The sequence below is a fragment of the Corvus kubaryi genome, unplaced genomic scaffold (genome assembly GCF_017639235.1).
Source record: "Corvus kubaryi isolate FWS band 111438036 unplaced genomic scaffold, C.kubaryi_AGA036_p1.0 37394, whole genome shotgun sequence".
Lineage (NCBI taxonomy): Eukaryota > Metazoa > Chordata > Aves > Passeriformes > Corvidae > Corvus > Corvus kubaryi.
This window is the reverse complement of record NW_024581133.1, coordinates 8,343,671-8,370,171: the sequence shown is the minus strand read 5'-3', so window position 1 is coordinate 8,370,171 and position 26,501 is coordinate 8,343,671.

Here is a 26,501-nt window from a genome sequence, read left to right as displayed (position 1 = left end):
ATATAATCTTAGAATGTTACCCTGTGTAGAGCAAATGTAGAGACATGTTTTACTAATACCTTTGCATTTCTCCATAGATTTTTATGAGTTTAACAGCCCTCTGCCTCTCCCTTTGCTACCTAGGGATTACAAACACTACTCCAGTTATCCTCACCATTCTAAGTCCCCAAACATCCCAGAATATCAACACACACCCTTTGATTACATTACATTCTCCACATCTGCCTAAGTATAAAACCGCACTTATCCCCATCAAATCATAGGATGGTTTGGGGTTGGAACGGACCTTAAAGCTCATCTGAGTCCACCCCTGCCATGAGCACACCCACAACTAGATCAGGTTGCTCCAAGCCCCATTCAAACTGGCCTTGGATACTTCCAGAGATCCAGGGGCAGCCACAGCTTCTCTGGGCACCCTGTGCCAAGGCCTCACTACCCTCACAGGGAAGAAATCCTTCATAATATCCAGTCTAACCCTCACCTTTTTCAGTTTAAAGCCATTCCCCATTGTCCTGACACTCCATGCCCTTGTCAAAGGTCCCTCCTCAGCTCTCCTGTAGCCCCTTCAGGCACTGAGAGCTGCTCTAATGATATGATAATCATGATATGGGGTTTTCCAAACCAAAAGCAGCTTTTGTAATAACTCTAGATGTTGATATGTGAGTACATTAAAACTGCCTTTCTTCTCTCCTGTCCCAGTAGTTATCCTTCACATAAACTGCTTGGAAGGATCTCTTGCAATCATGCTCACACTAACCACCTGTACAGAAAGTTTCAAGTACTGAGATAGCATGATTTTTATAAAAATAAAATATAATGACCATGGTAGTGAAGAGGAAATTTAATTCTTCTTCCTTGAAGAAAAAAAAAAACTTTGGCAGTAGGATTTTGAAAAAAAAACACTACATTCAGCTTTTTTTCCCCATTTTTTGACAGTTCATGGCAAAGTTAAACAGCACTAATGCATTCCATTTATTTCAGATAGATCAAAGAAAATGTATCATCGAGCAAAGTTTTCACACGCTCTTGCTTTCCTAGAGGGCTTTTTAATGGAAATTATTGTCATTTAGCTCATAGATTACCTTGACTGAACAGGAGAGCAACACCAGGTCATGCAATCACAGTCATGCATGACCTTGGGATTTCTGAACATGCTCAGCCCATGAACATGCTCCTCACACCTTTGCAGCAAGCCTCACCTGAGGTTTCTTATCAGCACCCAAGTCACTGCTCTTCATTAAAAATCTAAGAGTAATAACTTACGAGGGATAATGAAGACAACTAAGCATCCGTCTGAATGCCTATTCAAACCTTGGTATTTACCTAGACTATGAAACACTGCAAAATATGTTCCTACTTATCTTCTACCAGCCAGTATTAGCAGTTACTGTCAGTTTGAAATATTTTACAAGCCCTTTAAACACTTACTTCAGGGCAAGGGTGCTGGCCTTATGCTGGCCAGCAAACATACTGAAAATAAGCCTTGGCAAACAGTTTTGACAGAGATATTTTGGGCTTCAAGTTTTGTTGATAATGCACAGACACAATCAGTACTACATGATATTTTTATTAAAACCAATTGTACATATGTTAAAGGGATTGAAAACTGTGTGATGGCTCTCAAGATGTTGCTAACAGGGAATCAGTCAAAAAACAGCATTTCTTGATCCACTACTGCAGAGTGTACACATCAACAAACCTGAAGGAAATAGAACGGGTATGCTCACAAATTTTCAAAGTAGATAAGAATATTATGAATCACCAGCTGTGACTAAAATTTGCTTGTAATGCTTGGATGTATAAACAGGGATGAAAAACTAAGGAGGGCGAACAAGTAATATATGTAGCAGTGATATTTAGTAATTAACAAATTATTTTATATAGAAAACTAAGATCATTTCTCCCAAATTTTTAAAAGAAATAGTCAAAGTTTGGAAAACCTGATGTGCAGGAAGAGATCTAAAATGCCCTCAATCTAAACAGATTGTGTACAAAACTTAAGAGTTAGCCTGACTTTGAGGTAGAAATATTATATATCTGGTGAGCAAGATGCTTTTCTATTCTCTGAACAGAGTCATGATCCTTAGAGGTACATCACATGCTGCTGAATGAGCATGTCTACGGCTTCCAGAGAACAGTGTGAGACAGGAGCTGTGACAGGAGACAGGATGAACCTTACTCTGAATCTTCTCCCACAGCTCCAAAACAGGATCCAAGTGGGGGACAAACCACACGTTCAGATTTAGTTGCAGGCCTGACCAGTTGAATTTAGCTTCCCAAAAGAGCCACTCCTGTTTGCCTTGAGGATTGTTTTAGGGGAAGCTGTTCATCATGCCAATATAATTCCCTTCACACAAAAGCACAGTTCTGTACTGGATACTAACAATCTATATAAAGTGATGTTATTACCAGAGTCACTATGTATATGTTGGCAATTACATATATTTTTCTTCTTTCCACTGTATAAATTTCCTTTCCCTAATAAAGTGTGCAAGGTTTCCCAAAGAGTTTAATAACCCAGACTCACTGAAGTGTAGCTGTTAAAATAAGCTAAACTGGTTTAACTTCTGAGCTGTCAAACCTAATTTCAAATGATGAGATGTAACCACTGTTTTCATGTGAATTGCTAAAATTAGGTAATTTCCAAACATATGCAATAAATACAAGACAGAATGTCAAAGTTCAGGGGTTTTCGTTCTGAATTTGCTTTCTTAAATGAAATAAGTGGCCAAAAAAAAGCCATTAATTTATTAAAATAATCTAAAATAGTTAAAACTGTTAACATACTAATATAAGCAATGAAGAACAGTGCTCCTGCAATCTAAAAAACTTAATTTTCAAAAGGTATTTTAACTTTTTTTTTTAAGCTATCTGGTTCAATCATTTTTTTTCTTTCAGACAGTAAAAGCAAATGCATATGGCATGAAAATCTGTTAAAACATAGTACTTTACACCTTTGTTTGTACCTGCTCCAAATATATTTGTCTATAAATTAACTGCACATGGTGGTTTTCACATTGGCTTATTTTATCCATGTGTTCAAGAAATTTAATACATCACTTGTGTTCCCTCAATTACAGCTCTATTCATCAGACAAAAAGAGGAGGAGTATAAACATAGCTACGTATTTTTGCATTTTTTATATGCAATTTACACTCAAGGCATCAGCCATATGTAAAAAAGATGAAAAAGTAACCCTGTATTTCTACTGCATTTCGAGAGCTGAGCTCTCCTCAAATACCAATGTCTGAAGCAAGTGGTATCTGCCCCATCCCTGGAAGCGTCCAAGGACAGGCTAGACAGGGCTTGGAGCAACCTGGTCTGGTGGAAGGTGTCCCTGCCCATGGCAGGGGTGGAAGGGGATGACCTTTAAGGTCCTTTCCAACCCAAACCAGTCTATGATTCCATGATTTTACAGACAGAAGAACAGAGCTATGCCTTTAGTGGCAGTGGTCTGGAGGGCAGATTATCCAGCAGGACCCACACAATAATTCCATGGTGTTCATACCAACACCAACCATTCCTTCATGCACTCCAGTAGTAATTAGCACTCATGTCAGCAGCTAAACACTCTAATTGGGAGTTTTTCTTAAGGAAATCCACACACCCCAGGTACTTCCTTCATGCTCTAAAGACACCCCAGGCCTGCCTCCTGCTCCTGTGAGCCAGGGTCCCTGTTTAAGCAAGGCTGTATCACAGAATGCCCCAGGCTCTCCGCCAACTCCCTCAGCACATGCTTCCATGCAAAGCAGGACGGATGTTTATTACATGTGGGCTGGGTCACCTCACCCCTCTCTTAATTTTAGCGCATGTGAAATTTGCCATATGGGCAGCTCTGAAGAGTGAAGTCCTTCACTTACTTGCAAGAGTAGTAGAGCACAATCCTTTCCATTACTGTTGCTTTAATGCATCTCATCCCTTAACATAACTTTTTAGGGAAACTAAACTGGATCACCAAGTCTAGTTCCCAGCTCCTGCAGACCCCACGTTCCTTTTCACAGGCTAATCAACCTCTAGCAAGAACTGCCTGGCTTGAGGGTTCACTTTCTCTGTTCCCACCATTGTTCCTACTCTCAGGTTGCTTTGAGATTCACTCTTTGAACAGTTCAAAGATTTGTTCACACTTCCACCCTTAATTTAGCACCGTGTTGTTGCACCAATAATATTCTTCATGTTACGGGCAGGCAAGAGAATTCAGATTCTTCTTACCATTCCCTCCTTGCAGTGGAAGCCTCAACTTTCAGGTACAGCAAGTCCATCTTTCTTGGTAGTTAGGCTGTGACCAGAAATCTCATTTCATATCACCCTTGCTATTAAATCAGCCTTCTCTGGATTCAGAAAGAAAGTTGAGATTGAACTCTGCACTGCTTCACCTGATGCAATGGTACACTTATTTAAACAGGTTACATATGGAAAAGGTTAATGCCACAATCCTGCAAAATCTCCCCTAAATGCCTAATTTCAGGCATATAAATAATTCCATTAAATTCAGATTACTCAAGCCCACTGAATTCAATGTGTCTATGCCCATGACGAAATTATAAGGCACAGGATTGTGGATGTAGTGATCATTATCCACGACCCATTTTGGTGGGTCCTCACATAAATCAGATAAGCAAATCCCTTTTGCTCATGTTTGCACACTGCAGAATCTTTGGAATCCTGGATGTCTTAAGAGATGAAAACAGGGCAAAGTAGCCAAGTATGACAGGCACTAGGGTGAATTTTCAACCGTGGCCTCATCTATTCAGTTTGGTCACTTTTTAAGAAAATAAATATGGTATAAGCAAAATTCAGCACAGTTTCTTGGTGCTACTTACATGAAAAGATCCATGTTCCAAATTTTAACTAAGCATTGCCTTACTGTCTTTAGGAGCTTTCTTTAATTTTCTCTTCAAAGCTTAATGGCATTACAGGAAATATTTGGCTAAGGTGTGGCTATTCATCATGGTATCTATTACCAGCATCATCAGGGAAGTTTATGTCAATTTTTCATTTTAACCTGGCTTTTACTTTTGCAATATAATTATATTCCCTCATTTCATTTATGTTATAAAAAGAAATTACATCTCTTAATTTTCTTTTACTAAAAGAAAAGCTTTTTCTTTAAAAAACCTCTGTAGTAGTGTGCAACATATTTAGAGCTTACGATCAGCAATTTCTCTAAAGAGGAAGATTTAAGGAAAAAAGTGACTCTAAAAGTAATTTCAGCAGCAAAGTAGATTAAATATCCACCATATTAGTCACAGAGTATTAGATGGAATTGGATTGACTGGGAAGAGGTCAAAGAGTGGCTGAAGGTTTTAGCCCACCAGAGGAGCAATAAAATTCAACCATACTTAAAATCATTAGTTTTAAACCCTTTGATATTAGATCCAAACCTTCAGTGCTCACAGAAGGAACCTCCAAGCACCATGCCAGGCCAAAAGGAAACCCTTTAAGACATCTACATTTCACGGAAACCTTTCAGTGGAGTACAAGAGTGGCAACAGAAAGAACCTGCACATGCAAGAAAGACTGAGCCACAAATAGAGGGGAGAGGAAAATGCAGCCTTTAAGGGAAGTTAATTTATAAAATAGCAAGATATTCACTTTAACAGGTAGTAAATGGGGGCTGGGGGACATTTTTTAGATGACAAAAAACCCCACCCATCAGTTCCTCCGCTTTAATTCCTTGCTCCCAGTACCACCACTCATTTCTCCCTTCCTTTTCTCCTGATGACAAGGCACATTCCCCCTCACAAAGGACATGTTTTCCGAGCAAGTATGGCACCAAAACGAGACAACCAGAGATCTGAATTGCATGACATGATAAAGGAAAGACACTATGTGCTGACAGCAAGGCAAGGAGGAAATCTAAAAACACAGAAGTCATCTAACACAGCAACAATCCAAAAGAAAAAGAAAAAGGCAGAGGAGTAATTAAAAACCCTGAAGACAGTGATGGGTCTCAAGTTTTTGAACTGACTCCCTATTTAATAGAAAGGATGGTTTCTACCCGAGAGAAGAGAGATAAAAGAGGGCCTTTGCTGTAACTAATAACCAACTGACATATTTCTGTTGGTTTTGTACATTTCTTCACTCATTTTGAAAATGACAAGTATAATTAAAGTTGTTAAATACATCGAGAGACTTGTCAGTCAACTAAAATATCAACTCTTATAAATTCTCCACAATGAGCACTGCACACAGCACAATGCAGAAGAAATTAATCTCTCACCAGAAAAATTTAGTCATTTGATGATGCTAAAAAAAAAAAAATCCCAGATTTTCTATTTCCTGGGGCAAAATGAACTTTTCTTCATGTGTTTGCAGATATAAAATGCATGTGTTTAATTTAACTTCCGTAGTAGAGCAAAATGAAAATCTCAAGAAGAATTTTGATACCTATTCGGAAATATTTGGGGGCCTTATTTTAATGCACATCCTTCATGGGAGCATATTAGGTTTGGGGTTTTTTTTTTTGCACAGGTATATTTTTCACAAAGGATAAAACAAAAGAAAAAAGGATGTTCCAGAAAGGTGCCTTTTAGGCAGTTCCAGTGGAAAAAACCATGCCTGTGCCCTGCCACAAAGCTCAAACTAAATTAAACACAACCCAGGCTATAATTAAGTTTTGTGTTTGCTATGTATATGCAGGATGATTTTAACCCCAACACACAAAACAGCTCTTACAGCTATAGCTTTGCAAGCCATTCAGAAAGAAGCCAAACCCTCAAAGTGGGATTTCAGCACTCAGCTAATCCATGTGTGCTAACAGGTATAACATGATCCAAAAGGCTAAAAAAGCTGGTCAGGAGAGAAGAGCCCATGGAAACACATGAATACTTCTGAAAAAGCGCTGAAGGAAGCAAACTATCCTGGAAAACATGCTTTTTCAGTATTTGATAAGAAATAGTGCCTCAAAGCAGCCACCACCACCCTCCAGATTGTTTCCACATTCTGATGAAACAGTGGGTTAGGTTCACGTAAATTCACAAGCAACTTGTGCATGTGCTGGAACGCTCTGCTTCAGCCTCCTTGCTGTGCACAACGTGGACTACACAGATTTTATAGTCTCTGCTCACCACATGTGTGGGAACCTCCCACTGCTCCAAGCCCTCTGGGGGAAATGGGAGCTGGGCACAGCTCGGGGCTCTCGCGGCTGTAGGGGGCAGTGCAAGGCCAGCAGGGCAGCAGGTCCTCCCCTCCCCTCCCGAGTGTCCCCATGCAGACGGACCCTCAGAGGTGGGGGAAAAACGGGTCCCCGGGACAAACTAAAACTCTTCAGGGAAGCAAAACCCACAGGAACATTAAGTGTATTTCATATAATTCAAGAAAAATGTTAAAAAACTCATTCAAGTTTACAGCAGTCACTGTAGTTGCTACATAAGTGTAATCAGAGAGGAGCAAAAAAAAAAAACAACCACAGGAAGATTTAGCTTGGCCACTAAGACACACATTCAAGAGCAAAATCAGTGTAATGGAAGAATAACTTCCACCTTGTCAAAGCTTTCAGTAAATGATCCCCTTCCAGGCTGAATTCCTCTTACTCCTTCTGGGACAGTAACTATGAGCTTACTCTGGAGGCTGGAATTGATGCTATTGATGCTGTCTAAATTAGCACAACTGGTGCTACACCTGGGTTCTCATGCTATAAATGAAGTAACCCTGATTATAAAATAAATTTTAATTCTTGCTCGAAACCAAACCCTTCCCCCGCCCCCGCCGGGGCCCCCCCCTTTTTAAAGGCTGGTTTATGTTCTGGCATTTTAGCACCCTCACTAGTTATAGAAGAATTTTTGTTGAACAGTTTCAAAGATGATCAGATGGGAGCCAGACCAGCCTCTCCCCTCCTGCCAGTGGAAGGTCAAACCTCAAAGCAGCTCAGGCTTTGTTGTTGTTTAAACCTTGACAACACTGCTGGCATTGTCAGAAATAAGTAAATGTTTATATACAGGGAATACCTGACCACTTGGCGCTGGATTGGGATCTCCTGTACAGACCAGATTATTGATGAAGTTTTGACAAATATGCTTTATAAAGCAAGACTGTTTCTTTTGCACTTCATAAAACTAAACCTAGAGAGGTTATAAAATTTCTTTTCCCTGATGGAACATACTGCTTTAAGCCATTTTGATGAGTAGGCACCAGTGTTGTAGTAGAGTAAAATGTGTAGACACAAATATTAATATCTGAGAAAACTCTTAAAATATCTCCAAGGATTTTATAGTCTAGGTAGACTACACTATCATATCAAAGCAGTTCCTGTGTTTCATAATTTAAAAGAGCTGGAAGAATGAGGCTGGAGTAATCAATTTCTTTTCAGGGATAGTGACTGAAAGAATAGTTGACATTTCATAGGTTTTTTAGTGCCTAAACCAGTGTGTTTTCAATCTCTGAAGGCTTATTTTTCTTTCTAAAGATGGCATGGGGCCTGGGGGACACACTTAAAGTTTCTTGCCATACTTGGCCAAGAAACACCAAGTGTTGGTGAAGTATAAACACAGAGCCCTTTTTCTTTGACCCATTCTGCAGTGTGATGGGATAGTGTTGTTAGTTTATGTGAGAGAAAATAGCATAGGCTTTCTGAAAAAAAAAAAAAAAGTGGAATTGGATTAAGGCCTTTGTGCAAGCCTCAATGCTGAGGGGAATTAGCAATAGTTGTAGGCACTTAAAGGAGCTCTCATGCTGAAGCTTATCCCAGATTTTACACAATAAACATTTGAATATCAACAGTGTTTTGCAACTTGCAGCACTAATGTATAAACTTCTTCCTTTTGAAACTCCCAAATCCCTCCAAACGTTCGCAATACCCTCTACATAAACATGTAGGGCCTATAGTGGAAAACACCCAGTCAGGGATGTAAGTCTGATTTTTTTATTTTTCTTTTTCATCCCTGGAATCTAAAATGAGATCTAGTACCATTAGCTGGTTTAAGCACTTCAGAAGTTCTGTATTTTAACCAACTTTTTCCCCTCCAGCCTTGCTCTCCATTTAAAAGACAAAGATGTCAATGAGACATGAGCTTGACTTGGGTATCCTAATATTACATATTTCAGGCTACAATAAAAAGGCACTACAAAACCTTTGAAGTAATTCATTAAAATACTGATCTATCCCTCTTATCAAAACGTTCATAGCTTTTTTTTTTTTTTAGCTCAGCTAATGAGCTTAAACCACACTACAACATGAACACGTGGGACAAGCATTCATTTCCCTTCCTTTAAACTCATCTGCAGGTGAGCAGGACTCAGAACAACGAGGAAAAGCTGGACTCCTTGCTGCTGGAGCTCTCCTAACATCCATGGAGCTTCTGTCATTGGCTTAAAGTCAAGCTTGGCAGTTAATGACAGACTGAGAGCTTATAACATTAGGTGTATGAATCCACACTGCCTGTAGTTGGGAAAAAGATCCCTCTTTTCAGATAGTGATCAGCCAGATTTGCAGTTGACATGGCATTTCTACTGGCTTTTCTAGATGCCACTTAATTTTGGTACCCTGTTTAAAGGATGACAGCTGATTCAGGAACAAATTACTTCCGTGCTCATGGTGTGAGCCCGAAGTAAATCTTCTCAATACAGTATTTAATGATAAAAGATTCCCCCTCAAATTCCCTTTTTAACTCCTGTTAGGTAGGTATGCATGTAATCAATTTTACATCTTTGTATCTGTAGCTGTCCACTAAAAGATGGAACAAAGAAATAAGCCCATGGTGAAATAGTAGGGTGGGAAAAACTTGGAGATCATTTTTTGTTACAGTGTTTGTTTTGTGCTTGAAAGGACTGCGATAAGAAACTCATTGCATTAAGAAAAAATGAAGACATTACTGCCCTGTCCAGCTCTGAAGCATGTTGAAGCAGTTTGCCTATTGAATTTGATACAATGATGTATAGATGAATAAAGTTATCTCTAGTATTGAATGGGACGGTGTCAGTGGGAGGGTAAAAAGGGAGGAACTTGGAATCTGAAAAGAATACTTTCCCCCCCTCTTTTTAAGAACTTGAAGGTCAGGGTCCAGCTGCCGTAAAAGGCTAGAGGACAAACAAAATGCTGCACAGGCCCAAATAAAGACAACTATAGACACATAGCAGAGGTTTCCTGCTTCAAGTAGCTATTATATTAACCTACACTTTAGGCAAAGAGCATTTTAGGTTTCACACTGAGGAAAACATAGGATGAGCAGAAGCATCAATAAAAGTTGCACCTTTAATGAAACAGATGAAACAGGCCAGCAAAGGTAGGAAACAATTTTTTAAAAGAGGAAATTATACTGATTCTAGTTTACTTGAAACTCTAATTATTTTGATTGAGATAAGGCAGCAAACTTGCTTTTCTCTTCTTTATATCCAGCCAGGAACAATTCTAACAAATCTGTTGCCTAGCTCCTTGCATAAACAGCAAGAAATATGGAGTCTTGAAATTTGAGGTAGTATATGAAAAATATATACTTGAACTCATTGTTCATTCATCCATGTTTATAAACTGTTAATATTCTGATAAGCTGTCTTTCACATCATGGTCTGGGAAATAAGGGTAAGAATGTTTACTGAAGTAGTCAGAAGGGTTAATATCCCTGATGAGAGGGGAAAACTGCATTAAAACATCAAGTTGAGCTGCATTTTGTCATTCATGCTCGGTGCTGCTTATTGTTGTCTTGCAATTACTCTAAATTTAAATGTCCCCCCATAAGATGAGAGAATGGCTAGTATCTTTTTTTTTTCCTGAAGAATGAAAACTACTAGCCTGTTCTGTTCAGCAGGGGGGAGGAGGGGGCTGGATAGACTGAGTTTGCTTGGCTTTTTTAAAACAAAAAAGAAACAGGAGAGTTAGAATAGCCTGATGATGTCAGGTTTTTGATATACATAGGAATAAATTTGGTAGCTTCAGATGACCATTATAAAACCTAACCCAATTCACTAAATTACTGTTTTTCCAACACTGGTTGGTTTTAATTGTTTGGGGTTTTTTGCTGCTTGTATTTTATATCAGTGGCATAAAATTCTACAAAACTGTTCAAATTAATTCAGTTGATTGATTTAGCATATACATTTTGCAATAAACAGATCTACTGATGCCACAGAATCTAATAAGCTCTTTCCAAATTAACTTCTAGACTAGATGTTTAATCATGTAAGTTGGCAGAAAAGGACAGGCAGAAACTAAAAAAATCTTCAGTAAAAAAAAAGTATACTCACCTTCTGACAAAAATGTTTTAAGAAATAAAAGCTGGAAATAAAGGTTGAAGTATAACATGAAAAGAAAAAAAGATGCAACAGTTAAGCCTTAAAACCACTGTTTCCAGGCTAATGCATGTTGTAGATCATTAGCCGAATGCATTGTCTAATGGGCATAAATGAGAGCCTTCGTTTTGAAGTTCCTCTTTCATCTGCAGTCAAACTTTGAGTTTGACCCAATCTATAAAGATAAATCTAGGGATTAATCTGGAGGTTTAAATGGTTTAGCCAAAGGTTGGTCCAGCTTTATAATAATGACAGCTGATTTGTGTTACTTTCCACTGAGATTTCTTTTTTTGGATGACCCCCCTACATATTGCATCTTGCAATTAGGCTGTTGACAACTCTATTATGCTGACAGCAGAGGTAGAGCTACGTGGGGAATTATACAGCATGTTGTGAGTAAATGTTACTCACAGATGTCTTAAGAGACCGCAGTTTGTCCCATGTGCTCCTATCTCTGCTGAGCACATCTCGAGTTGCAGTTGTTCAGTCAGAATTGGTGGCATGCTGAGCCTAATGCATCTCTTACCAACAACTTTTCAAGATTAGGAGCCTGTCAGGATGATGTCAATGGAGGTTTAAGAAGTGCTTTCTGAAGTTGTTCAGAGTTAATAATTAATGGGTTGATTATTTTACTCCCTTTGATAGTTCTTTTATATTTGGATGCAGCTGGCTGGAAATAACCACAAAGGGAAACTGATTGTATTTGCCATTAATTTTGACTTTACTTAAATTATCCTGTGTCCCACCATCACAGTTTTGCTAATCTGGCTGTGCTATAATGTGAAGATGAAATCTTTGATTAACAAAACAGATCAATCACTTTCTAGAGTGTTTTGGGGTAAGATGCATGCACATACATCTCCTCCCAAGTAGTTTTCCAGTACATGCTTAGAGATGTGTTAAGTGCTGAAAGCTGTCGAGCAATCAGAATGTTTTTGATGTAGGCTACATCCTCCTCTTGTAGAAGTAAGTGTTTTGCCAACTAAAGCAGAAACATTTTGTCTGCACAAGGTGAAGATTTGGCAGTGCATACTGGAAAATACAGGTTTGGGGCTCAAACCTTGTATTTTACACTCAAATCAGCTTTACAAGTGCAACTAATCCAAGCTAATTTCCAGTACTACTTTTTTGCTATGATAATGCCCACAGATGCTAAATGCTGCCTAGATGTATGCCAAGACTATGGCCTACCTTAAATAATTGCTATTTTACATTGATTTATTTTCCAGTACTTGAAATATGTGCATATGTATCCTACCTACGCATTCCAACTCTGGCACAAGAGCAAATTCACACATATATGACCTTACTTTCCTTACAAGGAAAAATGCTGGAAGATTCAGCCCTTTATGAGATCTCTGCACTGCCACAAAAATGTAGTTAATTTACTTTGCAAAATACTTTTGTCAGACTGACCTAGTCTATTAAAATTACTCCATAAAAGAAATTAGGGAAACTGAACCAGAAGGAGAAAAAAAAAGCCTTATTCTGGGTCTTCAGAGATTTTATCTGAAAATTTGTCTGTTTTGTTTGAATATTTCCATCTACAAATAAAAATAGACTAAAATTATACCCTTAAATTAAAAACAACACTTTTACAGTTCAGGTGAGAAAAAAAATCTATGCAAGAGATGCATTCGAATGCATTTGTGCTATGTTAATATAGAAAACTAAGTTAAGCATATTTTATAATTACTCACAAATTAAGAATCAAAGCAAAATGCAGTAGTTAACTAAGAGGTCTGTTACTCTCCTGGGTGATCTACCCAGTGTAAATGAAATCCTATTGAGACAGAACACTTTACTAGTCAGATAATGAACAAGCAAGTTTATTGTATTGATTTTTAGAGAACACACATCTCTAAGTGGCATGACTATACCATACTACCAATTTTCTAGCTATTAGATATTTGCCATTCTGTGAAACAAGTTTTGAGTTCATAACAAGCACACACTAGAAACTTTTGCAGTAAGGTCAAGAAATAAAAATAGAAACGGCTGCTATGCATGAGGGCACTGCTGTAGGTCCCTGTAGATGCAATAAATCGACATTTTGGTCCCCAGTTTGTAATGCAGCATGTGGATTCAGCTATAGAAATGGGTATCACCTGTTAGCAACTCTGAGAAACTTCAATACTAACAGAGATATGACTCCCCCCTACCACCAGTGTGCATCTCAAACACTTTTGAGTGTTTGAACATATTTGTGAACTTTGAAGGACACCCTTAGGAGTTAAGAGAAGCTTGACCACCATGTCACAGTTCTCACTGATCATCTGTAATTGAAAAGAGCTTTTACTCTCTCTGCATTCCCAACCACAGCTTAAAAATTGTTTTAAAAAGTTGACAGGCATCAGCAGGGAAGCAGGGACAGTGGGGTTTTTAGATTTTTTTAATACATCTGTACCTGTTTAGACAGATTAAGTCAGGAAAAGATGCCATTTCAGTCACCCTGAGAATTTGATTATTATTTGAGCTGCATTTGATATTTATCAGTAATGTGCAAGTCAGAAAAACTTGCTAAATCTTGGTGAGGGAACTGTAACAGCTTTTTTTAACTTAATAACAAATAAACACATACCTCTGCCTGGTCTTATATATATAGATAGATGCATATGTTTATCAATAAAAACACAAAATACTTTGAACTGCACTCAAGCATAAGCCATTATCCCCTGCATTCTCTCTCCCATTTAAAAAAGGACAAAGATAACAGGGAATTGTAAGGATTTTTGTTAACGTGCACTCTATAAAACTATCTGATTGAAACAGTATATTCTCCTGAGAAGCTTTAAATCTGGTGCTCTGGAAAGCACTCAAATTTTAAGATAACTACAGATAACTGACTTTGAAAGGCAGCATTATGAAAGCAGAGCTCATAATATTTCAGTGCGCACCGCTGGACCTAACAGCAGCAATTTCTCCATGACTTGTTACTACTTTAAAATTAAAGTTTGATATTAAGGGAACACTTCAGTGTTTAGTTTACCACAATGTTAAATTTTAGCTCAGTGTTGTGCTTTTAGATGCAGAGAAAACTTACTGAAGAAAGATTTCTGAACAAATAACTCCATCACTTCCAAATGACTGCAGAAAAAAAGTGCATTGAGGGTGTCTATACCTGCACTTCAGACTTATCCAATATAAATAAATATTTTGTGCAAATTTTAAGATATCTATTTTTAAACTGCAAAAAACCATTTCAGATAAATGAACAGCTCACAAAGTACATAACAACACAGGACTTTTCTAGTGTTTTTTCTAAGAATATAAAATATCCCCAACATCAAAATATTTTAAATTATTTAAATAAGCAACCACTTAAAAGCAAATAGTTGTGTCCTACGTATGAAATTCTGAACCTCAGTTCCAGATGGAAAATATTTGGTTTCTAATATGAGCAAATATGTTGACAAGTGATTTTATATTAAAAAAAGACAAAGGAATATTTCCTGCTGTGTTAGCTCTGTTTCACTGGCGTGGCTAAATAGATTTTTAGCATTCACCACTTCTTAAACGTACATATAACCAGGGTGATGACAAGATATCTGTGTCACAGTAAATTGGGAAATAATTATTTTGTTCTTTGATTTATTACATCAGTTGTAAAGTATTAACTCGAACTGGACACTGCAACCTATGCACATGTGAATACCTCTCCTGATGTTGTCTCAGTCTATTCATTTGGTTTAATTACTCACGGGCATAAAGATGAACAAAATTTGGACCTCAACTCACCACTTTACCCCTAAATCTTTATTAGCCTCTGTCTACAAGGCTATACCTGTGTAGCAAAGAAAGGAGCAAATTACACAGTTGCTCCAGTGTAATTGTTTTAGATGTTTTGAGCTTGAAATAAAAGCTGTGTTAATAAGTGCACAGCTGAAAGCTTCGCTTTCTATAGCGCCCAGACGCTTGTTTGCATCTGATGAAAATTATTAATACTAACACCAAAATGGTTTGGAAACCATTTATATGGAATACATACCTACCTCTTTGGTTAAAACCAGTGATCCATTAAGGCTTTTCTTGCTTTTTTCCAAGCTGTGAGCATACTGCGTATTTAAGTGTGTGTAAGAGGGAAGGTGGGGGGTAGGTTTAGCTGAATAAAAGATTGCTTGATATCTTGAAGTCCTTTGAAGAGTTTTATAGGCTTATAAAGCCCAGTGTGAATGAATGACATTTTTCCCCCCTTTACTTTTTACATATGGAAGTTTGTTAACCTGCGCTTCAATTAGGGAATAATTATTAATTATACTAATTACAGGTTTAATGAAAACCACATACTTTGCAAAAAAAGTTAAGCTTAGGGCTGAAATTGTAGCTGCAGACAGTGATGCTCCAATAAAGGCTGAAGCAACACTTTCATGTGGAGGGTTTTACATAAATGTATACATTTCTTTAACAAAACAATAAAGCACTAGAGCAACCTTTTATAAGAAAAATGCACTGAGAACATATATCCAATAAATTATTTTGACAACCCTGGGCTTTTTTCACCAAGAGTAATAACCATTTACTTTTTTTAAATCTAAAACTCCACCAAATTCATTACAATCCTTATACAAAAAACTCAAAGCTGTCTTATTTGCTTATTTAACTATCCACGCAAAAACCCCCAAGAACAAATTGCAAGTACCCAAGTGCTAGAAATTATAATTTATTCTGACAAAAGAAAGCATTGCCTACATTATTTTAAGCTCACAATCATACAGTTACACTGAAAAGTCAGAAAACTTAGATCTAATGCTGTAATTTTGTCCTGAACAACCCCCTTAATTATACTTCTCCTGACAATCTTTAAATTCCAAGCAGAAGAATCCTTAAAATGAAACCTTTATATTTTTGAATGTCAATTTCTTTTTTTTTTTTAATATGCTCTGTCAATTATATTTTCAAATAAACTTTTCAGAATCTTGTAACACTGGATATAGCTTCTCCCTGGGAAAAGACACCCTCAATGTTTTAAGAAATGTACGTGAATTAGAAGCTCGTTGTTTACAATTTTTGCAAATATACAAAGTAACAAAACACTTCCTAGAAATCAGTTACATTTTAATCTAGTGTAATTTTTAACTAAGGATAGAAAGTAACATGACTAAAGATCATTATTTAAAAGGCTTAAACTGTCATTACTGCTCATTCATTTTTTCATAGTTTACTGAATTTTCAGGTGATTTCAAAATGTTAAATATTACTAATATAAAACTACTGTTGTTATTAAAAAAAAAATCTTTGCCCAGTTTTTTCTGGTTTTCACATCAGTTTTCTGTTGTCTCCTGGATTTAGTTAAACAAGTATTTTAAAGCACTGAAAACTGTTTCCATCACATTGTTACACAGCAATTGAGACATATTTGCATAATGAAAAATAATTACGTAGATAATATCAATAAGTATGATTAAAATCATCCATTGGGGGGGTTAAGTGGGAAGATGTAACTAATATTTATAAATTACCATTGTAAAAATAATAATGTTAACCATTTTTTAAAAATAGCATGCAAAGCAGACAGCAATTGTTTTATTTTAAACCTCTTTTTATAATATTGTTGTTGCATTTTCCACAATTAACTGGAAACTTAATCCATCAAAAGTACATACAATTAAATCAACGATACAGAGATGAAATTACTTTTCATATTTCTCTCCCCATGCAGAGAGAGAATTCCAAAATTAAAGCAGATTAACTAGGTTATTGAAATCCACTTGCAATCCTGATTTTAGACTTAAACAATATTTTAGCAAATACTTAAACAGACAATTACTGTTTATATAGTAAACAGAAAACTGCCTGCAGTTTTAGATGAACCCGATTCACTAATATTGACAAGTAAATAACTGTTTGGATCTGGAATCATACTTAATTACTGTAGTCAACAACATTCATTATTGAAGGCAGCATACAGCTTATATTAACATTATATATTCACATATTTGTTATTTGCCTATTTTTCCTAATAAGATGAATTAGAAAAGATGAAAAATGTATAGGATATTTAATATGCTGGTACTAGAAAGTGCAAGTATTAATAAATTCAGCAAACTAAGATGCAAAAATCCTTTCCGACGCAACAAAAATATTCATTAGGTCCCTGTCCTGCAATCTGCCCAAAATCTTTCTAACAGTCTCCCTGAATTCAGCAGGGCTCAGACCAGGATCCTCAAGAGGCTCACAGAATTTCTTTCCTTTGATTTGAGCTACTCTCAAATTGAAGAATTACTGCAGCTTAACTTTTTGCCACAATTACTTGAATTTTCAGACAGCAGCTTCATTTTTTTTTCTTTTATACTCTATTTTAGGATTAATAATAGTAATTAATACCACTGCCTGAGCATCACTGACATTAAACAGCATGAGAAGATGTGTCTGTTCCCAGGGTTAGAGTCCTACTTTTCATTGTACATTAAGGCTCTGAGGGAGCAATCTCTGGGAGGCTGCCCTTGTAGAAACACCCTGTTTCAAGTCATTTTGGGCACACTGTGGCTTCTTTCCCTCTTGTACCTCTGCAGAAATATTGGTGCCCAGGGAGATTTCTCCAAACACACAACATCAACCTGCACAGAGAGGTCCCTGCTGACTTAGCCCAGGGTGCAACTCCCTCCTACTCAACAGCAGCACAGAAATAGTTGCAGCCCAAAAAAACCCACAAAATGTGACAGGTCTGGACAAGCAGCTGGTGCACACATCACACCAGAGCTGTAACATGCAGTAGCTCTCAGGGCATCACGGCAGACTACAATAAAAGCAGACAGCTGAAAAACAGCCAGCAGCAACTTTGGGCATGGGCCTGTCAAAGAGTCACTCACTGAGGCTCCTTGGTGAGCCCCAGCAATGTTGTGGTTTCTGTGTTGGGGGGTCTACAAAACCCCCTGTGAGCACTGGGAAGTGCAGAGGACCCACAAGGTCTCCAACAGCACAGTAGAACAAAGCAGTCACGTTTTCATACAAGGTGTAAGTTTACATGCTAGAGGAAAGAAGAAATGGCCCAAGTCCCCAGAAAACACTGCACACCTCTAATTTCCACTTCAAATCCTTTAGCAACCCACAAACCTTTGCATTAAGCCTGTTTTATAGCCATTCCCAAAAAATTCATGCTTCACCTCCAACATAGAAAACACTTCTAGATCCTCTAGCTGTAAAATTTCCCACATCCAATGGATTACTCAGACCTGAGTAAAAAGACTTGAATAGTTCTAAATTCTACCTACCTAAGCAAGGATCTCCTTTCCACCTTTACAAAGAGCACTGCAAAAGGAAACAACCATACAGAGACACTGCACAGAGCACACCAAAAGCAAAGCAACTGTGGCCCCACTGGCTGCTCTCAGGTTCAGGAGGTAGATTTTCCTTTTCAGTTGCCTTATATGAATAATGTGAATTTTACCACACAGGGGGGAACTGACAGTAATCAATATATCCAAATTATTGTATTAATAACACAGCAATTCACAACTACTGTGGGCTGGAGAAGAAACACAACAGAAGCACGTCACACCAAGGCTTACTCAAGGCCTGCACTTCTCTGTATTCAGGCATAACATCTCTGAAATCAATGGGAATTTGCTTGAGTAAGGATGATAACCCTGGAGTTAAAATATCCATTGCTTCACTACAGACCATTTCAAGGACTAGGTCTGATTATTCTTCCTCAGCAAAGAGAAAAGCTATGCTCTCACATTTCAAAATCAGGGGTGGGCTGAGAGGGCTGCCAAGTCTCCTCCAGCATCATGGCACCTCATTGTTAACAGTCTTCAGAAGCCCCTTATTTCCATTTACATGAGTTCATTAGGATTACACAGGTGACTGATGTTCTATGCTAAGTGTCTCCGTGATTGCACAAAGTGCCATATTAACAAAAATCAAAATAAAAATGGTTTGTCAAACACCACACAAAATGCTGCCGAGTGCTTCACGGGCAACTGTTTTAGCCTCCATATGCCTGCACACTATGCACAATCTTTAATTACATGATCATATAGAAAACTCCAGCCTCAGTGGCAGGAGCTCTACAACATTACAAGCAACAAAACCCAAGGGAAGGAGCACAAGGGGCTGCTGCTTCCCACTGCTTCTGCACAGCTAGCGCTGCACCAGCACCTCCTTGATCTCAATTCTTGTTATTCTCAAGTTTTCACTAGAAGAGAACGTTTGCTTCAAGACTTCAAAATGCAAAAGCAGCTAAAAATTTATCTTTACATCACCAAAGCCCAACTCCCTTTGAATTTTGAGTCAGGCCCATCCTGAACATTTTCTAGCTGGATTACTGCTGTCCTTTTCTCCCATCCACGAGGAACATGAAGTCTGCTTCTATAAACAGGGTCCACTTGCAGCTTGTCCTATAAACTCCAAAATTTTCTAAAACCCAGAGGCAAAATACTCAAGGAAAATGTTAGCAGCAGTAGAAACCAGAAATAAAAAGAGTAGATGAAAACCACTGGGTTGGGTGCATGTCAGGGATGTTTTTCTCCTGCATTTCATAGTCCTGACAAGCAGCATGTGCCAATGTAGAGCTGGCATCCCCAATCCTGGGAACAGAGCAGCCCCAGGGCGACCAAGAGGGTCCCAGCAGGTAGAGGAGACTCATCCCACCAGCAGCCTGTGACTGCAACTCCCCTAAAAGCTTCATGTCAGGGCTATAAGCCCTTTCACTTCCCTCCTGTGTCTCTTCATGGCCTGCTGCCCTTTTCCCAAAGCATCCAAGGTAATCAATTCTACCAGGAAAACAGCAGAGAAGTTAAAGCTGCCTATACATTGCACTCCATATGCTTTTAGTGTTGAATACACACAGAGGCAGACAAAATAAAAGTATACAACTGATTCATCCCTGATCCTAACACAAGCCTGTATGTATCTTTACTCCTAGAAGTAGGCCTACCTACTTCACCAGCAAAATAAAAAAATCCAGACAAATTAGGTCATATTAAGCTTTAAACTTTGCCATTTTTTCCTTCACATAATTTGCTGATTGATTCCTGAGTTGGGGTCTTTGAGAATTTTGCACACTAGGCACTTGTGTGGCAGGCAGAGCATCAGTGAGCCTCAGGTGGATTTCTGGACAAGGGAATAATATAATATCCTGGAGTCTGCTTGGTGCCCTCTCCATGCACAATAGCCCCGAGTGGCAGCGCACGGTAAGCAGATGAAGCAGGAAGACGTGTATGATCTGATGAGCTTGGCTAAGCTGGGGGAGTCTCCTCTACTCTGCTAAATTAAAAACCTCCCTGCAATTTCAGTCCTAATCACCCCCTCTGATGCTGTAATTGATGATGGTCAGTTAACTCTTTCACTCCCAAGGCCATTTGTCAGAACCTAGAGAACCGTGCATCAGACAGTGCTTTGTGACTTAAATCAGTTCAATGTAATGGGGGTTTCTGGAAATTTTAGGGATTTGTAAGTGATGAAGAATATGGGAAGTTGCAGCATAAATATTTTATGGCAGGCCTTTGGATACTTCAGATCCATAATGCCCCACTCCCAAGTGGTACAAGCTGTCTTTAAGCCTGGTTTGTGGTACTGAGACATACATTGGCTTCTCTGCCACTCTCCTCCCTGTGGCTGGCACAGGCAAGGAGCCAGCAGCATTATTACACCCTTGCACCTCCCAGCTGGCAAAATGGCCCTTTGCAGCCTTTACCAGTTGGTGCAAGCTGCTCTAACTTGTGTTGAGAAACCAAACCAGAAAAGAAACTCCTATTTGCATTTTCAGCCTGATTCCAGACACAGCCCCTGTATGCTCCACACACAGGCTTACTGTTGGCTCCTACACAACATGCTCCAAACTTAATAACAAAGGTGTGACTGGAGCTGTTAAAACGATCCTGGAGATAAATAATATCTTTCCATTCCACCTCCTCTTTATGAAAGTTTTTAGAGAATTGTCTGTACAGTGCATTGTTCTCTTGCAGAATTCTTTTAAGTCTGTTTCATGCCAAGAAGGGGGGGAAAAAAAAATCTATTAGATGTGATATATGTTTATACTCCACTGAATAAGAGGCTTCGCAGCATTGGGAAATCTATAGCATGAATTATTCTAACTGATTTATAATAGACAGTGATGCCTTAAGGACTCTATTCTGACTATTGTGCTTTCATGACAGGGTTGATGTACTACCTGCACCATATTCTGTAACTAGAGCATTCAAAGTGGATGCCCATATACCTGCTTTACCATTACTGCTTATTACTGCACTTTAGAAAAGGGCAAGAAGCTTGCCCTTGTTATATTTTTAAGGTTATAATTTTTAAGGTTGTGTCTCAAAAGACTCAGATCTCAATACAACTGATATTTAATATAGTTCCAGGATTAACATCCAGTCATCGACCCTAGATTTTTAAAACTCTTCTTCTGTATTAAAACACCAGCAACTGCTAGAATCTGTTCTTTTATTTCTGTTTGTATTGCTTTGCTTCCTTTTCTGCATGGGGAATGAGCTACAGAGTCCTGATAGCGTGAACCTACTTAGTTTGCAAACCCCAGCTCTGCAATTCTGTGATTAGGACACCAACTGGCTCAGGAGACACCTGGGTATCAAGAGTTGAGCCAGCTCCAAGGAGGCCAAGGCAGAGACCCCTCTTTGTGGCCTAAGCAGCAGAGGTTCAAAGCTGCCCTCAGAAGATTTCAAGACAACTTTACCCAGTGATTAACACCTGACTGGTGGTTGATGGGAAGAAAATGGGGTGAACTGATAGACCTTACCACCCAAGACATTCCTTGTAGCTGCCTGCAGAGGAGGACTGTTATTTTCTAGATGCTCTGACAGATCAAAGCATTGATTCTGGAAAGCCATTCCTACTCAGGTCACTGATTCATCTTGTGAAGAATGCAATATTCTCATAACACTTCATCAGTGACCAATATTAAAAAGAAAAAGTATTGCTTTTCACTTTTCTGGATGCATGAGGACAGAGCCCTGGCTGCTTCCCAGCAGCCTTTGGTCAAGTCCAACACTAAAATAACTGATGACATAGCAAGAGGCAAGAAAATAGTTTTATTAGAGTCCATCTTGCTGCTGCTACATTTTGAAGAAATAATTTCCCAGGCCCCCAAAGTAACCAACCACATCATCCCTCTTCCAATACTGCCTGCAGTGTTTCACTAATGCAGCACAATACCAAAGTTCATATTAAATGAGGACACAACAATTCAGTCTCTAACACACAACAAAACAACTGGCCCTGAAGTTCTTCCAGCACAACCAGGATCCACATGGCACTGAAAGGTGGAGTGTCTGCCAGCCAGTAAATGAATTCAATTAGGCAGTGGAGTGCTGGTCTCATATGGCTGGAACTGTTGAGTGTAGGTGTGTGTGGACATGCACTCTCGACACATTAGCAGAACTCAGCCCAACTGCAAGAGAATCCATCAATTTCTCTTGCAGCAATTAAGCCAAATAGACCACCCTGACCATGCCAATAGGACATCCACTGGACTTGACTTGTGGGGAAACTCCTGTAAGGTTGAATGGGAACCCACAGGCACACCTGCAGGAAAACACCAGAATTCCAATTTCTATACGGCTTCTATATGACTTATACGGAATGTTTTCTTCATTTCAAAGCCATTAAGACAGAAGACAATTGAGTCTGATAATGAAAAAAATAAAGAGCATCTAAGAAACACATCTGAAGATTAGACTGTCCCTTTTACAGGACAGATTTGATAGCTTTGCTCAGAGAAAAAGCATGAAAGGAAATGTGTCCAAGACATTGAGGAAACTATTCCATTTGCTGGGTCAGATACCTGTGTGCAGCTGTGCTTCCATATCCAAATGGCTTGCAAACTACTATGACTCCATGAAATGTGAAAGGTAATTTAATCACTTTTTTAATATATGCTTTTATACATATTACTGACAAGCTCTCTGCACCTCTTTGGGTACTAATACCAATACAGCCAACACCAGAACTCTTTCCTTCTGCAGCTCAGGGCAAGGGAGGCAGGGGCCTCAAACCAAATTAATTGGCCAGTGGGGATTTCCCTTAGAGAAGCAAGTAGTCTTAGGGTACACAGGGCTGACACCTTCCTCCCGTCCCCTTCTGCAGTCTGTGACAGGAATGAGTCTTCAGGTGACAGGCAGGATACACTGCCCATATGGATACAACTCTTTGTGTTGCAGCTTCCAAGGGCCATCTCCTAAGAGGACAACTGGAAGCCACAATAATCTGGTGCAGCCCATCATCATACACCTGATGTTTTCCCCCAAGAGTTCTACAAGATGGAGAGACAGCCCCATGTTACCTTTGACCTTATTCCCAGGCAGCACTTGGGGAGAACACCAGATGAGGGACTCCATCTATTCTGCTGGCCTTTGCTGGCCTTCTATTCCCACTTTCTTATTTTTAACAGTTTCATTGTAAATGAGTAAAGCATTAGAACATTAGCTTATATTGTACTGCAAAGCCTGTTCCAGTAAACCTGTCAAAATTGGCATCATTAATAATAATACTTAGCACTTACATACTGCTTTACATTTTCAGAGCACCGGAGACATTAACTTAATTAACAAGTGACAGTTTCACAAGTAGAAGCTCTCCTTGCAGCACCAGCCTGTGTGTCTGAATTTCTCACAAAATCTCAAAGTCTGCATTAATCCACTTGTCTTTCATCCTTCTGAAAAGATTATCTTCCTTTTTATTCGCCTACTTTGGATATATACATGCATGCTTTTAAAAACGCAGCTAATAAAAATATTCAGGTGGAAGAACACTGACTTAACACAAGCTAATTAGAAAATCCACATTACCCTACTTTTCAGCCTAAATTACTCAAAAATCAGAGCTCTATAAAGCACATGTCTGAACAGAATAGGGCTCTAAATTGGTGTAAAGTGTACTTAATATTGATTGCTCTGCAATTTCCAAAACTGTTCAGAAACAGAAAGACATCATTAGGTTTTATTTGAATTTTTCCTTCAGCTTTAAAAAGAAAGATGGCAAAAAATCAATATAGCTACAGAAGTAAAGTAAGTGAAACCCCGTCTCTAGCAATTTAGAGGGCAAATTCACTGGGGAGAACAGTATTCACTTCCTAGGGCCACATTTCAGAGGTCTGTGCAGCCATTACTAATTTCCAGAGCTGAAGTTTAGGCATGATGGTGCCACATCTGCCACTTGTAGCCCACCAAGAAAACCGAGCACCCAAAGGACGCTGTTGTACCACACAGAAACCCCTGCTTGGCCCACTAACGAGGGGAGGTCCTTACTCACTCCGCCCTTCATCACAAAGCTTCAGCTTACAAAGGCAAAGGGAGAACTTGATCATCTGCCCCAAAAAAACCCTTTTCTGAGGCATTTATGAACATGGTATTCCACAACCTGTATGTGTGTTGCAGATGCACTCCCTGGCAGAGTGAGCCACACAGCTCAGTGTCACAGGGCCACCACAGACACCACCATGCCACAACATCAGGCCAAACAGAAAACACAACCCAAATACCTGTGCAAGAGGTTCAGCTTGAAAACACAGAGGTTGTTGTCTCTGCCCCACCAGGACCACTACCAACCCCATCTCCTACAGCTGGGTGCCAGCTTCAAACCCCCCACCACTACTCACTAGGACAATTTCCACAACAAAAAATGTGTGTCTCAAGGGTAGGAGCAGCCAGAGGTGCTGCTGGCTTTGGTAAAGCACCCCGAGAGCCCCCAGCCCAGCAACAACCTGGCATGTTCAGCCCCTCACACAACCAAAAGGTACAAAAGGTCTTTGTAGACTCTGGGTTACTCACATGTTTGCTGCATCTCTCCGTGGAGGGAACCAGGCCTCGCAGAAAGGTCTGCTCTGAACTGTTTCTGGTTCCTCATGTTGGAGACTGATAGGAGAAGTGAGCAGCCCAGCCCCAACAAGCTCCTGCCCCACAACTGTCCATACTCATGAAGGAGCACCACAACTCCCCCTCCAACAGCCAAACCCTACCAGGTCTCATTCCACCTCCCATATGGTAGGGCAGGGTGGGGTGGGGTCACAGCTAAAAACCTCCATCCCCACCCATAAGGCAGCTGTGGGAGCAGGAAGGGGGTGTTCCCAATTGGTGTTGGCCCTACTGGGGGGAGATGTCCACCACATTGCAGCACCTTGATGTGGGCCCTGCCAGTTCCCGGAGTCAGGAGGTTTGTGTGTTTATAGTCCAGTTCGTGGCCATACTAGTTGCTTGAAAGTGTTGATGGCTAAAGCTCTCCAAATATACACAGGTGCTACCAGGAAAAAAAAAGCATTACACATGCCTTTTAATTTTATATACACCTGGAGTCAGTGTGGGGTCTTCATTTCCCCTTCCCACAAAGTGCCCAGGCTGTGCCCTCACCTCGCTGAAAAGCAGCTTCTCCACACAGCACAACTGCTATGTGGGATTAGCCATACAGCAGTGTTAATTGATAGCATGATAGTCATACTGGGAAGTGATGTTGCTTTTCAGCTGCCTCTTGTGTAAAAGGTGGCACTGTCCTGAGTGTGCTCCAAGTGTGACAGGCAGGAACTCAACAGCACCAGGGAAATTGCTGTGAGCTTTTACCAGTGGTACTTCCCATTGGACAAACTCTCAGCTGATGAAAATTGCGCCACAAAAAGTGATGAAAACAGCAATACAGGCTGTTTCTTCCAACAAATCCATTTGTTAAGGAGTGTGTCATAAAATCTAAATGTCTGCTAAATTAACTGTTCTAGATCCAAAAGTTCTTTTTTAGACATCTAGTGCTGGTAAGTCGTTTGGCCTCAGTGTATTTATGCACAAACTTGCACACAGAAAAACAACCAAACCAGCTTATACAGCTGAGACAAGGGATTCCAAACCAAACTGAACTACCACACCAGTGCACAGTGCTAACAACAATTCAGAATTTCCCTTCCTCTCATAGCTCAAACACTGGCGACGCTCCTATCAGAGCATTAAATATCTGCTGTAAGCCTCTGTTTAGCAGGAAGTTTACATCCCCCAGATTTCACAGTTCAAAAGTTTATACTGTCCTGAGCTATTTATAGACTGCTGACACTGCCTCTTCTTCAGTGCAGATATCCTGGGGAAAAAGTAATAATAATAAGTTTGAGCCAGTTTGAAACAGGGTTTCAAAGAGTTGTTTTCTGTTGTGAGGACCAGCTCTCAGTCCTGCATCAGAAACTTGTCTTTGCTGGCTTGGGGTTTGTAATTAAGTATTCTTCTGACCTGCCATTAAACTTGACACTTTGAAAAGAAAGTTAAAATTTAGAACTGGATAATCTATACTAAAATCAACAGATCCTTTGCTTCTAGTTAATAATTTTCTGAGAAGGAACAGGAATGGCT